We start from the raw sequence: 16,736 nt of genomic DNA on the forward strand, positions 1-16,736 counted from the left end.
AGGTGCAGGAATTGGGGTGATCTGAGGTGTGATAGTGCAGGAATTGGGGCTGATCTGAGGTGTGAAGGTGCAGGAATTGGGGTGATCTGAGGTGTGAAGGTGCAGGAATTGGGGTGATCTGAGGTGTGATAGTGCAGCAATTGGGGTGATCTGAGGTGTGAAGGTGCAGGAATTGGGGTAATCTGAGGTGAGAAAGTGCAGGAATTGGGGCTGATCTGAGGTGTGAAGGTGCAGGAATTGGGGTGATCTGAGGTGTGATAGTGCAAGAATTGGGGTGATCTGAGGTGTGATAGTGCAGGAATTGGGGCTGATCTGAGGTGACAAAGTGCAGGAATTGGGGCTGATCTGAGGTGTGAAGGTGCAGGAATTGGGGTGATCTGAGGTGAGAAAGTGCAGGAATTGGGGTGATCTGAGGTGGGAAGGTGCAGGAATTGGGGCTGATCTGAGGTGTGAAGGTGCAGGAATTGGGGTGATCTGAGGTGTGAAAGTGCAGGAATTGGGGTGATCTGAGGTGAGAAAGTGCAGGAATTGGGGTGATCTGAGGTGGGAAGGTGCAGGAATTGGGGCTGATCTGAGGTGTGAAGGTGCAGGAATTGGGGTGATCTGAGGTGAGAAAGTGCAGGAATTGGGGTGATCTGAGGTGGGAAAGTGCAGGAATTGTGGTGATCTGAGGTGTGATAGTGCAGGAATTGGGGCTGATCTGAGGTGTGAAGGTGCAGGAATTGGGGTGATCTGAGGTGTGAAGGTGCAGGAATTGGGGTGATCTGAGGTGTGATAGTGCAGGAATTGGGGTGATCTGAGGTGTGAAGGTGCAGGAATTGGGGTGATCTGAGGTGAGAAAGTGCAGGAATTTGTCATGGTCTTACCTTCTTGCTGTTCTCCTTCGTTTGACATGTGCTGGCGGCCATCTTGGTTTCTGGGTTTCTTGTAGCCTCCTACCCTGCGGCTCCTCCTTCCCACTGGGAGGAGCTGGATGCTTAGCTCATATATATAGGAGGTCTGTGGCTTTAGTTCCCTGCTTGGTCCTCCTGAGTTCACATGCTTCTAAGACTGCTGCTGCTTCTGGTTCCTGTTCCTGGCTTCGTCTGACTACCCTGCTGGTTCCTGATCCTGGCTTCGTCTGACTACCCTGCTGGTTTCTGATCCTGGCTTCGTCTGACTACCCTGCTGGTTCCTGACCCCTGGCTTCGCAAAAGACTCTGCATCAGTTTCGCCATCCGTTTGGACTTTTGCTTTACAGCTTGTTTTTCAATAAAGCTTTCTTATTTTCACTTATCTGTTGTTGTACGTCTGGTTCATGGTTCCGTGACATTAGGACCAAGCCATGAATTCTGACGGTACAGGGCCATCCTCGCTACCCACGCTGGTTGCCAGACTTGATCAGCAGGATCACCTGTTGGGTCGGTTCGCCGTGGCGTTGCAAACCCTGCTTGAACGCACGGTACCACAGGCCATGAATTCTGACGGTACAGGGCCATCCTCACTACCCTCGCTGGTTGCCAGACTTGATCAGCAGGATCACCTGTTGGGTCAGTTCGCCGTGGCGTTGCAAACCCTGCTTGAACGCACGGCTCATTTCGCTCCCGTTGCCGATGGGTCGGTTGTCGCTCCTGGGCCCGCTCCTACTGCCGCTCCGGTTGTTGCGCAAGAGTCTACCCCGACACCTGTTGTTGCGCCTGCGGTGTTTCGGGGTTTGTCCGGTTCTGCCCCCCTTCCACAGCGCTTTGGGGGAGAGCCAACTCAGTGCCGAGGTTTCCTTAACCAGGTGGGCATTTATTTCGAGTTGCTGCCTCATGCCTTTCCTACTGAGAGATCAAAGGTGGGCTTCTTAATCTCGCTGCTCTCGGACAAGGCCTTGGCCTGGGCCAGCCCTTTATGGGAGAACAACAATCCGGTGGTTGCCGAGTTTTCCGGTTTTGTTGCTTCTCTTCGGAAGGTATTCGATGTGCCGGCTCGTGCTGCCTCTGCTGCGAAGCTCCTTATGTCCATCAGACAGGGTTCACGATCCGTAGCTGAATACGCCATTGAGTTTCGTACCCTGGCAGCAGAGGTGGGCTGGAATAATGAGGCTCTGGTCGCTGCTTTCTCTCATGGTCTCTCGGATGTCTTGAAGGATGAGGTTGCAGCTAAGGACCTACCAGTGGAGCTCGAGTCTCTTATTTCTTTCCTGATTTTGATTGACACCAGACTCAGGGAGAGACCTTCCTTTAAGGAGAGTCTGCGGAGGCCTCCTAACAGATTGGCGCCTACCTTTGTTGTCCCACCCGTGCCTCCCTCTCCTCCCACGCCTCCTGGGGATGACTTGTCTGGGGGTGAACCCATGCAGCTGGGGTTTGCTCGCCTGTTCGAGGGGGAGAGGGTACTCCGGAGACGCGAGGGCCGATGCATGTACTGTGGTCTCGGTGGGCATTTTCGGTTGGCATGTCCGAACCGTCCGGGAAACGCTCGCACCTGGGATCCTGTCGGGGGCAGATCTTGGGTGGAGTCTCCTCGTCCCCGGTTTCCCGTGTTGACAAACCACTGATCACTGTTGTCCTCTCCTGGGTCGGGGGCTCGGTGACGACCCAGGCGTTGGTGGACTCTGGTGCTGGTGGTTTGTTCATTGATAGTGTGTTCGCTGCCGCCAATTCCATTCCTCTGCAGGCTCGAGGTTCTCCTCTGGCTCTTGAGGCGATAGACGGCAGACCCCTTCTGCCGCCACACGTGACTCATGAGACCCTTCCAGTGGGGTTAGCCATTGGTGCCGTCCACAGAGAGTCGGACTGCTTCCAGGTTATTTCGTCTCCACACTACTCGGTGGTCTTGGGGTACCCCTGGCTCCAGAAGCATAATCCGATTTTCGATTGGAGATCGGCCGAGATCCTCTCGTGGTCACCGCAGTGTGGGGCTAGTTGCATCCATGGGCCTGTCAAGTTGCTGTGTACTTCCTCGGACTCTCTGTTGCCCCCTGAATACGATGAGTACCGGGATGTATTCGATAAGGTGCGCGCGGTTGCCCTACCTCCGCACCGCCCATACGATTGTGCCATCGAGTTACAATCTGGTGCCGTTCCTCCTCGTGGCAAAGTCTATCCACTGTCGGTAGCGGAGAATGAGGCCATGGAGGAGTACGTGAGGGAGGCGCTTTCACGCGGGCACATTCGCAAATCCTCGTCCCCGGCAGGGGCTGGATTTTTCTTTGTGAAAAAGAAGGGCGTTGAGTTGAGGCCTTGCATCGATTACAGGGGTCTCAATCGCATCACGATCAAGAACGCTTACCCGATACCCTTGATTTCCGAGCTGTTCGATCGCCTTAAAGGGGCCACGGTCTTTACCAAACTTGACCTGAGGGCGGCATATAACCTCGTAAGGATCAAGGCGGGCGATGAGTGGAAGACCGCGTTTAACACCAGGATCGGTCATTATGAATCCTTGGTTATGCCCTTTGGGCTGTGCAATGCGCCCGCAGTCTTTCAGGAATTCATCAACGATGTTTTCCGTGACCTGTTGCAGCAGTGTGTGGTGGTCTATTTGGATGACATCTTGGTATATTCTGAGTCCATGGAGACCCACATTCTGGATGTCAAACGAGTGTTGCAACGGTTACGAGAGAACAAGCTGTTCGGTAAGCTTGAGAAATGCGAATTTCACCGATCCCAGGTAACCTTCTTAGGTTACATCATTTCCGCTGAGGGGTTCTCCATGGATCCTGAGAAGGTTTCGGCTGTCTTACAGTGGCCCCAGCCCAGTGGTCTTCGCTCCCTGCAGCGCTTTTTGGGGTTCTCTAATTATTATCGGAAGTTCATCAGGGACTTTTCCATGCTAGCCAAGCCTCTCACGGATCTGACCAGGAAGGGCAGTAATTCCCAGCCCGAGGCCATCCGAGCTTTTGAGGCTCTAAAGTCCGCCTTTGTGTCAGCTCCGATTCTGTCGCATCCCAACCCTGGGTTGCCCTTTGTCCTCGAGGTGGACGCGTCTGAGACGGGAGTAGGCGCCCTTCTGTCTCAGCGTAGAACACCAGAGGGTCCTCTGCTTCCTTGTGGGTTTTACTCCCGGAAACTGTCTTCCGCGGAGTGCAACTACCAGATTGGTGACAGGGAGTTATTGGCCATCGTGCAGGCTCTTAAAGAATGGAGGCACTTGCTCGAGGGTTCGGTGGTTCCGGTCCTCATCCTGACGGACCACAAGAATCTGACCTACCTCTCTGAGGCCAAGAGATTGACACCACGTCAGGCCAGATGGGCTCTGTTCTTGTCACGTTTTAATTACATGGTCTCCTACCTACCCGGTTCCAAGAACATCAGGGCGGATGCCTTATCACGGCAGTACTCCGACCTGTCCAGGGAGGAGTCGATTCCGACTTCGGTCATACCTCCGAATCAGATCCTGGCCGCCATTCGCACCAGCCTGACCTCTCCCCTGGGTGAGCAGATTTTGGTGGCTCAATCTGGTGCTCCCTCTGGGAGACCCAACGGCAGATGTTTTGTGCCTGAGGAGTTGCGCACTCGGTTGTTGCGAACCTACCATAACTCCAAGACCGCGGGGCATCCTGGAAAGAATCAGCTGTCCTGGGCTGTTTCACGTCTGTTCTGGTGGCCTTCCCTACGTTCCGACATCGCCGCATATGTAGCGGCATGCTCCGTTTGTGCCCAGAGTAAGTCTCCTCGGCACCTTCCGTTGGGCCTTCTACAACCCTTAGCCACCGGGGAGCGCCCATGGTCACACCTGGGGATGGATTTCATTGTGGACCTCCCTGCATCCCGAGGCCATACGGTCATTCTCATGATTGTGGATCGGTTTTCCAAAATGTGCCACTGTGTTCCTCTCAAGAAGTTACCCTCTGCACAGGAGTTGGCCACGATCTTTGCCAGGGAGGTCTTCTGGTTGCACGGTTTGCCCAAGGAGATTGTGTCGGATCGGGGGAGTCAGTTTGTGTCCAGGTTCTGGCGCGCCTTTTGCTCCCAGTTGGGATTCATCTCTCCTTCTCCTCGGCCTACCACCCTCAGTCCAATGGGGCCGCAGAACGATCCAATCAGGCCTTGGAGCAATTCCTTCGTTGCTATGTCTCCGATCACCAAGACAATTGGGTTGACCTCCTGCCTTGGGCTAAGTTTGCCAGGAACACGGCGGTGAACTCTTCCTCTGGGACGTCTCCCTTCATGGCCAACTATGGGTTCCAACCTGCCGTGTTACCGGAGGTATTCTCTCCCCAGGATATTCCGGCTGTGGAGGATCACCTTTCCGTCCTACGTGCTTCTTGGGTACAGATCCAGAGGTCCCTTGAGGTCTCTGCGCAGCGCCAGAGACTCCAGGCTGATCGCAGACGAGCGCCTGCTCCTTCCTACCAGGCCGGAGACCGTGTATGGTTGTCCACCCGCAACCTCAACCTTCGAGTGCCCACTCCCAAGCTGGCGCCTCGCTTTGTAGGTCCCTTCCGAGTGCTTCGCAGGGTAAACCCGGTAGCCTATGCCCTTGCGCTTCCTCCTGGCATGCGGATCTCCAACGTGTTTCATGTCTCCCTGTTGAAGCCACTGGTGTGTAATCGTTTCACTTCCTCGGTTCCTCGGCCTCGTCCGGTCCGAGTGGGCAATCGTGAGGAGTATGAGGTGAGCAATATCCTGGACTCACGCCTGGTCCGCGGTCGGGTGCAGTTTTTGGTTCATTGGCGTGGTTATGGTCCAGAGGAGCGTTCCTGGGTTCCCTCCGCAGATGTCCATGCTCCTGCCTTGCTCCGAGCCTTCCACGCACGCTTCCCTCAGAAACCGTTCTTTACTCCGCGGAGGAGGGGCCCTTGAGGGGGAGGTACTGTCATGGTCTTACCTTCTTGCTGTTCTCCTTCGTTTGACATGTGCTGGCGGCCATCTTGGTTTCTGGGTTTCTTGTAGCCTCCTACCCTGCGGCTCCTCCTTCCCACTGGGAGGAGCTGGATGCTTAGCTCATATATATAGGAGGTCTGTGGCTTCAGTTCCCTGCTTGGTCCTCCTGAGTTCACATGCTTCTAAGACTGCTGCTGCTTCTGGTTCCTGTTCCTGGCTTCGTCTGACTACCCTGCTGGTTCCTGATCCTGGCTTCGTCTGACTACCCTGCTGGTTCCTGATCCTGGCTTCGTCTGACTACCCTGCTGGTTCCTGACCCCTGGCTTCGCAAAAGACTCTGCATCAGTTTCGCCATCCGTTTGGACTTTTGCTTTACAGCTTGTTTTTCAATAAAGCTTTCTTATTTTCACTTATCTGTTGTTGTACGTCTGGTTCATGGTTCCGTGACAGAATTAGGGCTGATCTGAGGTGTGAAGGTGCAGGAATTGGGGTGATCTGAGGTGTGATAGTGCAGGAATTGGGGCTGATCTGAGGTGACAAAGTGCAGGAATTGGGGCTGATCTGAGGTGTGAAGGTGCAGGAATTGGGGTGATCTGAGGTGAGAAAGTGCAGGAATTGGGGTGATCTGAGGTGTGAAGGTGCAGGAATTGGGGTGATCTGAGGTGAGAAAGTGCAGGAATTGGGGTGATCTGAGGTGTGAAGGTGCAGGAATTGGGGTGATCTGATGTGGGAAGGTGCAGGAATTGGGGCTGATCTGAGGTGTGAAGGTGCAGGAATTGGGGCTGATCTGAAATGTGAAGGTACAGGAATTGGGGTGATCTGAGGTGGGAAGGTGCAGGAATTGGGGCTAATCTGAGGTGTGAAGGTGCAGGAATTGGGGTGATCTGAGGTGAGAAAGTGCAGGAATTGGGGTGATCTAAGGTGGGAAGGTGCAGGAATTGGGGTGATCTGAGGTGGGAAGGTGCAGGAATTGGGGCTGATCTGAGGTGGGAAGGTGCAGGAATTGGGGTGATCTGAGGTGTGATTGTGCAGGAATTGGGGTGATCTGAGGTGTGAAGGTGCAGGAATTGGGGTGATCTGAGGTGTGAAGGTGCAAAGCTCACTTGATTTCTTACTATTATTCAAGCGGTTTACAGCAGTTACTTTATATGCAGGAATTGTGGTGATCTGAGGTGTGATAGTGCAGGAATTGGGGCTGATCTGAGGTGTGAAGGTGCAGGAATTGGGGTGATCTGAGGTGTGAAGGTGCAGGAATTGGGGTGATCTGAGGTGTGATAGTGCAGGAATTGGGGCTGATCTGAGGTGTGAAGGTGCAGGAATTGGGGTGATCTGAGGTGTGAAGGTGCAGGAATTGGGGTGATCTGAGGTGTGATAGTGCAGCAATTGGGGTGATCTGAGGTGTGAAGGTGCAGGAATTGGGGTAATCTGAGGTGAGAAAGTGCAGGAATTGGGGCTGATCTGAGGTGTGAAGGTGCAGGAATTGGGGTGATCTGAGGTGTGATAGTGCAAGAATTGGGGTGATCTGAGGTGTGATAGTGCAGGAATTGGGGCTGATCTGAGGTGTGAAGGTGCAGGAATTGGGGTGATCTGAGGTGAGAAAGTGCAGGAATTGGGGTGATCTGAGGTGGGAAGGTGCAGGAATTGGGGCTGATCTGAGGTGTGAAGGTGCAGGAATTGGGGTGATCTGAGGTGAGAAAGTGCAGGAATTGGGGTGATCTGAGGTGAGAAAGTGCAGGAATTGGGGTGATCTGAGGTGGGAAGGTGCAGGAATTGGGGCTGATCTGAGGTGTGAAGGTGCAGGAATTGGGGTGATCTGAGGTGAGAAAGTGCAGGAATTGGGGTGATCTGAGGTGGGAAAGTGCAGGAATTGTGGTGATCTGAGGTGTGATAGTGCAGGAATTGGGGCTGATCTGAGGTGACAAAGTGCAGGAACTGGGGCTGATCTGAGGTGTGAAGGTGCAGGAATTGGGGTGATCTGAGGTGAGAAAGTGCAGGAATTGGGGTGATCTGAGGTGGGAAGGTGCAGGAATTGGGGCTGATCTGAGGTGTGAAGGTGCAGGAATTGGGGTGATCTGAGGTGAGAAAGTGCAGGAATTGGGGTGATCTGAGGTGTGAAGGTGCAGGAATTGGGGTGATCTGAGGTGGGAAGGTGCAGGAATTGGGGCTGATCTGAGGTGTGAAGGTGCAGGAATTGGGGTGATCTGAGGTGAGAAAGTGCAGGAATTGGGGTGATCTGAGGTGTGAAGGTGCAGGAATTGGGGTGATCTGATGTGGTAAGGTGCAGGAATTGGGGCTGATCTGAGGTGTGAAGGTGCAGGAATTGGGGCTGATCTGAGGTGTGAAGGTGCAGGAATTGGGGCTGATCTGAGATGTGAAGGTACAGGAATTGGGGTGATCTGAGGTGGAAAGGTGCAGGAATTGGGGCTGATCTGAGGTGTGAAGGTGCAGGAATTGGGGTGATCTGAGGTGAGAAAGTGCAGGAATTGGGGTGATCTGAGGTGGGAAGGTGCAGGAATTGGGGTGATCTGAGGTGGGAAGGTGCAGGAATTGGGGCTGATCTGAGGTGTGAAGGTGCAGGAATTGGGGTGATCTGAGGTGGGAAGGTGCAGGAATTGGGGCTGATCTGAGGTGTGAAGGTGCAGGAATTGGGGCTGATCTGAGGTGTGAAGGTGCAGGAATTGGGGCTGATCTGAGATGTGAAGGTACAGGAATTGGGGTGATCTGAGGTGGAAAGGTGCAGGAATTGGGGCTGATCTGAGGTGTGAAGGTGCAGGAATTGGGGTGATCTGAGGTGAGAAAGTGCAGGAATTGGGGTGATCTGAGGTGGGAAGGTGCAGGAATTGGGGTGATCTGAGGTGGGAAGGTGCAGGAATTGGGGCTGATCTGAGGTGTGAAGGTGCAGGAATTGGGGTGATCTGAGGTGGGAAGGTGCAGGAATTGGGGTGATCTGAGGTGTGATTGTGCAGGAATTGGGGCTGATCTGAGGTGTGAAGGTGCAGGAATTGGGGTGATCTAAGGTGTGAAGGTGCAAAGCTCACTTGATTTCTTACTATTATTCAAGCGGTTTACAGCAGTTACTTTATATGAAGCTGAGGTGTTTTTTATGTATCTGGCACTCCCAATTTCTTTGAAAACATTTTTCGGCACACTGTGACCAAAAAGGTTGTCTACCCCTTGATTAGAGTAACCCTCATCTTGTGCTGCTTCATACTATTTTTAGGACTCAACCATCAAAACAGGATTTAAAGTAAGACAAAAAAAACAGCATCATATGGCAGTCTGATCTAAATTGGACCCAGTCTGTCAGATTAAACTAAAAAAGGTACTGTAATCTAATCCACACATCCTGGAACATTAAATCCTGTCATCAACCACCCCGACGAACGCCACGCCCCAGCCACGCCCCCGTCACGCCCCCCTCCTGGGCTACTCAGTCCAAAATGGCCGGGCCTATTTTTTGTCCCAGTCCGGGCTTGGACCCGAACTTCGGTTATCAAAAAACACCATTTTGAAGCCCTAAAACCCAATAAATGCCCCTAAAAAGTGCCTAGGGCTCTGGGTCATGCCCCAGGTACTATTAATCACACAAAAAAAAGTTCTTAAAAATTTTCATTTTTGATAGAGAGTCAATTATTGAAAAAAATAAATAAATAAAAAAAAAAAAATCTTTGGATTTAGTGTCTGGGGGGTCTAAAAATTGTACCTGTGAAGTTTCAGCTCTGTAGCATGTCCAGAACCAGAAAAAAAAGTTTGTTTGTATTAGTGCAATTATAGAACAGGGATATGGCTCCGCTCTTTTCACACCTTGCTGGTTTTGTAGCAAGCGTTTTTTTGGGCATTTTTTGGGGGTTATTGGAGGCAGGCATAACATCTGTACTTCTGTGTAGAGGTATATATACACACACTTATATGTATATATACACATACACATATATAGGTGTAAAAGTAGCAGAACACTATACTTGCGCTAATGAAATCATTAACACCCATATGGCTTCTCTGCTATCACACCTATATATGTGTATGTGTATAAATACATAGAAGTGTGTGTGTATATATACCCCTATACACAAGTTCAGATGTTTTGCCTGCCTCCAAAGACCCCCAAAAAATGCCCAAAAAAACGCCTGCAATAACAATAACACACCTGGGTGTTTTTTATTTTTGGCACAGGCGTTTTTTTGGGCATTTTTTGGGGGTCTTTGGAGGCAGGCAAAACATCTGAACTTCTGTATAGGGGTATATATACACACACACTTCTATGTATTTATGCACATACACATATATAGGTGTAATAGGAGCGGAGCCATATGGGTGTTAATAATTTCATTAGCGCAAGCATAGGGTTCTGCTACTTTCACACCTATATATCTGTATGTGTATATATACATACATGTGTGTGTGTTTATATATACCCCTATACACAAGTTCAGATGTCATGCCTGACTCCAAACATGTCCTCAAAAAAGCCCTATAAACGCCTGCAGCAAAAAGCAGGCTGACAGGGGCGAAGCCATATCCCTGTTCTATATGTGACCTAAGAGAAACAATATTTTCTCTATAGCGGTCACCCTGACATGGAAGGGTTTGGTCACCCTGCCATAGCAGTCAGTGTCAGTTAACCCTACACTACAGTCCCCTTACACTTAACACTTTCCCTACAGAAACTATATTTTTGAAGCTAACTAAAGTGGAAAATAGCACCCTAACTACACTAGATATCCCTTTCCTCACACTAATAATTGTTAAATGACACTTTGAAGCAGAAGTAACAGAACTACTTCCATTCTCTTCCACAGCCCTGGATTAAAATGGTAGAAATTTGGCAGGGCTATCTTATATACTGGGGGGGCGTATTCACTAATGATTGGCCTCTGGACCCCCTAGTCACTCCAATCACATTCCTAGCATTCTCCTGCCCGCTCAATTGGCTTTTACTGATGGTTCTGGTCCAATCACAGGCTTTTAAAGCCCAGTTCCTGTCCCATTGCATTTTGGTCGGTTCTGGTTGCTGAATTCCGAACTTTTTCAGCAAAAAGTTCTAAATTCGGCCGAATTTCGAACAGTCAATGTTCGGGTCGAACCGATGGTCGACTCGAACCATTCAATCATCCCTAATGAGCACCAGGTGGCTAAATGGTTAGCAAATCTGCCATGCAACAGTGTATTTGGGGGTTCAAATCCCTGAACTACCAACAACTGTCTCTGTTTTTCTAAATGAAAAGCAACAATAATATGCCCCCCCCCAAAATAAAACATTTTATATTAAAATAACAAATTGTATATGTGTGAAATTAACATATTTGTTGGTTGAGTGGGGAGACATATTAGTGTTGCTTCCTACATAGAACCACATTAAACTCAGAAAAATAGCAAAGTCTTTGAGCTGCAAAATCTGAGAATTTGGAAATTGATTGAGCATATGCAGTGGAACCCCAGAATTCAACAACCCAAAAAAAAAAAAAAAATATATATATATATATATATATATATATATATATATATATATATATATATATATATATCCCCAAAATATAATTTATATATATATATATATATATTTTTTTTTTTTTTTGTCTGAAAGATTTCTGGGTTCAGCTGCTCATGCTCAAACCATTTGCTATTTTGCAGTTTTCTGTTCCAAAAATACTACATCAAGTCAACCCCCATAAGAAATGCTTTCAATAATCTCATGAGCACAAAGTGGATTTTTCATTTTCACAAACACTTTCATTCATTCGTGAACTGGTGATTTTGTATTAGGAACCAACAGACACAATTAATTACTGGTTTACTGGCATGCCTAAGGACCCATATTGCAGTAAGTGTATTTTGTTGGATGAATACTTTTCATGCTCTAAATGTTTGGTATAGTTTTTGCAAAGTGTGTTTTTCTGCACTCTATACATGTGTTTTTTTCTTTTCATGCCTCTGTGTAGCTGTATGTTCTAGTGATGTGATGGTATTTAAAATGGAAAAGTAGGCTCATGCAAACAATAACCATAAAAGTATGTTGGGTATGTTTTATGCTTAATACTAAGGTGTCTACAACTTATTTTGCTTGACTGTTGGATATTGTAAGCTCTTAATCTATTCATCATATGTTGTATCTTTGCACTGTAATTTGAATAAAGGGCCTCAAGGGCCTGCTTGAGTGATTACTGATGTTTTATACATGTTCAATAAAGCTTATTCATTTGTACACAGCTCCTGTATTTTTTTTCTTTTCTTCATATTTGTCTGGATGTAATTCAGATATCTTTTGTGTATTTTGAATGTAATCAATTTCTTGTATTTTTAGTGTGTGTGCAATGCCAGTACAGTATGAACATGTGTATGGCTCCGTCCCTGTACAGCAGCAGGTGTATGGTTTCTCCCTGTACAGCGGCAGGTGTACGGCTCTGTCCCTGTACTACAGCGAAGTGTGTATGGGGTTGTGTGTGTATGGGGGGGTATGTGTGTATGGGGGTGTGTGGGTGTATGGGTTGTGTTTGTGTGTGTATGGGGTGTGTGTGTGTGGGGGGGGGGGGGGGGGTATGTGTGTGTGTGTGTATGGGGGGGGGGTGGGTGTGTGTGTGTATGGGGGGTGTGTGTGTGTGGGGGGGGGTTGTTGTGTATGCGTGTGTGTACGGGGGTGTGTGTTTGTGTGTGTGTGTATGGGGTGTGTGTGTGGGGGGGTGTGTATGGGTGTGTGTGTGTGTGTGTGTGTGTGTATAGGGGGGGTGGGGTGTGTAAGAAATATTTTAAAAAAAAGTGTGCATGTATAGATTTAGCTAAAAATATATATAAATAGAGGAATAATACAAAATTTCCGTTCAGCCTCCATGGATGAATGTAACCAAAAAATTGTAAAAAAAATCGCAAAAAATTATTACTAAATAAAGGATTGCTACAGTGCTGTATTCATGCATGACTGACTCACCTTTTTAGTTGGCCTAGGTCAGTGATAGTGAACCTTGGCAACACAGGTGTTTTGTAACAACATTTCCCATGATGCTCACCTACACTGAAGAGTACATGAGCATTATGGGAAATGTAGGGCAAAAACATCTGGGGGGGGGTTAAGGATTACCATCACTGGCCTAGGTAAAACATTTCCAATACATTTTAGTTGTCTGTGTGCACCATTTTTAAAAATAAAGCAAAATCCCTTTAAAATAAATTGCAAATGGCCCATAGGCATTCGCCCTGGACCAGAAATGACACCAAATTGGGTTGCACACATTCCAGGAAGTGCTCACAATCAACTGGCTAATCATGGTGAGGGCTACTTTCAGCCGTGAAGAAATTACATTCATTTGCAAAGTAAGTGTGGGGGGTGGGGTGGGGGGTCTGTGCTTGTAATCAGAGCATTGATTACCAGTGCAGACCCTTGGGGGATGCCACTAGAGCCACCAGGGATTGCTGACCCATGGCCACCGGGGATGCCCACCCATGCCACCATTGATGCCAATCAGTGCTCAGGGAGCCTGTTAGTGCCCTCCTCCTCAGTGCTGTCCATCATTACCATCTATCAGTGCTGCCCACCAGTGCCAATCAGTGCCATCAATGCCCATTAATGCTGCATATCAGTGCCGCCTATCAGTGTCCATCAGTGCTGCATATTAGTGTCTCATCAGTGCCTGCCAGTGCAGCCTCATCAATGCTTGTCAGTGCAACAAAAAATATATTGATTTACCAAATTTTTTTACATAAACAAAAACACATTTTTTTTAGGGGTCAAACATTTAGGTCTTCTTTTAGCCAAAAAAAAAAAAATATCGCAGTGATAAAATGCCACCAAAAGAAAGCACTATTTGTGTGAAAAAAATTTGGATTAGGTACAGGGTTGCATGACCGCGCAATTGTCATTCAAAATGCAACAGCATAAACAGCTGAAAATTGGCCTGGGCAGGAAGGGGTGTAACTGCCCTGTAAGGAAGTGGTTAACTATTGAAACATGGGACTAAATATTGCATGGGTAATCATGCTCAGCTCAATAGTTTAGTGGTTAGTGCTCCCATGAACACTGAGAGCATGAGTTCAAATCCCAAGTATGCCATCACCTCCTCAAATTTTAGACAGCTGTAAATAAATACTGAAACTTGGCAATTGCGTAATTGCCCCCTGCAGATATGCATGTCTGTTTCTTGAATGTACGTGGCCATTGACATGCAATTTTAGGTGATGTAGCCAATGTATTACTATTTGGCAAAAAAATAATCATACACAACTGTGAACACACAGGGTGTTAGCATGGTTGGGGCTTGAACTAATGACCTAGCAATATTTGTGTATGAGCATAGACCACTACACCAAAGTGATTAATACAATCAGACATGCCTGAAAGTTTCAGATGAATAAAGAATGAAGATTGCTAATTAGACAGCTGTGTAGTCTGCTATTAGTAAATCTAAAGGTTCAAACACATAAGATACATAACTATACCTAAAAAATAAAATTAACCATAATAGATGACATTGCTGTGTAATAGTGATTCAGAATAGATACATTTCCTTTTATGAAAAACACAAACAGAATTTGGTTAACTCCAAACCCGAATTCACTATTTGGTTAACTCCAAACCCAAATTCACTAAAGCACCTAGTTGAAGGATTAACTCCAGCAGCTTCACCTAATTAAAATGCTAATGAGTTTAGGTTGGAGTTAGTTTTGGAGAAGTGAGCAGCTCTAGTCCAAATTTATAGTGAATTAGGCCCTATGTGACAGATACCTAATGGACACTGAGAATATGGTTTGGATAACTTCAAACGAGAGAGTAATATTTATCAACAATATCTCTCAAGAAATATGAAGATTTAATCCCACTTTACACTATGAGACATATAACCTGTTGCCATGAAGTCTGTGACTCCTAAATAATCAAAGCATCTCTTGCATATTGTTTGTGATGGTTGTTCTTTAGAGATGTTAATTATTTTTCTGTATACAATTACATCTGCATATGATAATGTAATCAGGCAACCCCTGACCTGTGTGTGGTAATCTGATCAGGAGGGGGAGGTCCATGCTGTATATAAATTCTGTGTGACTGTTCAATAAAGGGAGATTCCAGTACAAGCTAAGTTGTCGGCTAGCTTTGTATGTAGGGCAGCTGGGAAAATCTGGTATATATGTTCAAGACTACTGTAGGAAGCTGTATACTGACGGAATGCCACAAGTACAGTGTGGGTTGAGGTTCTGTTACAGTACCTATCTGCAAACCATCAGAGTACCCGAGTACCTGTCTCCAGCCCAGAGTAACAGAGTACCTGTTAGCAATGCTTCCTGAGCACACTGATGTGCTGTCATGATTCTGCAATCCAAAGGGTTAACCTAGAGCAGACTGATTGCAGTAATTGGCAAACAGGTTGCCTTATTTAAACAGCTCAGAAGCACTGTGTCTTCGCTGTCTTGTCTGCAGCTCTTCCTGTGTTCCTGAAGCCTGCTTCCTGTTACCTGTTTGATATCCGTTTGACCTTTGGCTTGTTCCTGACCTTGTTGACCTGCTGCCCGTCCTGACCCCCGGCTTGTTTGACCATTCTCTCGGATCTCCCTTGTCTGCTTATCTGCCTTCGGATCTTGACCGGTTTCTCCCTTGGTGGGGCGACCCTGAGGACTGCGACCTGGTATCCACACGCAGCAAAGTCCATCCTCACCACTAGAGGCCCTGGCGAAAACCGGTGGATACTTAGATTCCGCACCTCAGGTTAGCCTGTGTCACTTACCTTGGGGGGTCCCGTCTAAGCTCCGCCCTCCAGCACCAGTGGGGCCTTCCTCTGCCATCAGGCTACCACTTGTATCCCTAACAGTACAAGACAGCCATGACGGAGCCTGCAAGAGAAGCCTCACCGTTGGAAGAGATCTGCCAACACCTCGCAACCCTGTCTCAAGCCGTAAAGTCGCTTCAAAACGGCTACACACAGCTAGAGGAACGGTTGCGCTCTACGACACTTCAGGGGGGTCCTCCTGTATTATCTGCTTCCTCTCCTGCTGCAGCACCCTCTGGACCTGCTTCTGGCCCTACCGTAGTGATGCTGCCACCAGAACCTCGAGTTCCTGCTCCAGAAAAATATTCCGGGGATCGCGGTAAATTCCGCGCATTTCGCAATGCCTGCCAGCTGTATTTCTCCCTGCAACCTCAAACCTTTTCTTTGGAGACCACCAAGGTGGGGTTTGTTATCTCCCTGCTCCTAGGCGAACCCCAGTCCTGGGCTCATCGACTCCTTGAAGAGGGCAACCCCCATTTAAACTCCTTACGGTCATTTTTTGAGGCCATGGCACAGCTCTATGATGACCCGAAGCGATCCTCCACCGCAGAAACTGCGCTTCATGTTCTTCAGCAGGGTCGCAGGCCCGTAGAAGACTACGTCACTGACTTCCGCCGCCTCAGTTCCGATACGTCCTGGAACGAAGCAGCACTCCGGTATCAGTTCCGTCTCGGTTTGTCGGAAGGACTGAAGGACGAGCTGGCGCGGGTAGGTGTCCCCGACGCCTTGGAAGATTTGATTTCCCAGTCCATTCAAATCGACCGGCGGCTACGGGAACGCAGAGCAGAACGATCTCCGCAGCAGTTCAGACCAGCCTGGACGCTACCAGTTGCTCCTCCTGCATACTTTTCTTCCGCTGGGTCAGCTCCTACCAACCCCGCTCCTGCTGGAGTCGCCTCAGATACGCCCGAACCTATACAACTTGGGATCATGAGGCCTGCTTTGTCCCCGGAGGAGAGACGCCGTCGCCAGTTGGGTAACCTGTGCCTGTATTGCGGTGAAGCTGGCCACTATGTGCGCTCCTGCCCGGCAAAATATAAAAAGTTCCTGCAGGCCTTACCATCCAGTTCTGTGGCAACTGTTACCAGTTCCTCCCACCTAGCCTTTCCTGTGTCATTACAGCTTCAGGAAGGACCCGTCCCAGTTACAGCAATCATTGACTCGGGAGCCTGCCGTTGTTTCATTGATCGCT

The sequence above is a fragment of the Pelophylax lessonae genome, assembly GCF_965119305.1.
Source record: "Pelophylax lessonae genome assembly, chromosome: 11".
Lineage (NCBI taxonomy): Eukaryota > Metazoa > Chordata > Amphibia > Anura > Ranidae > Pelophylax > Pelophylax lessonae.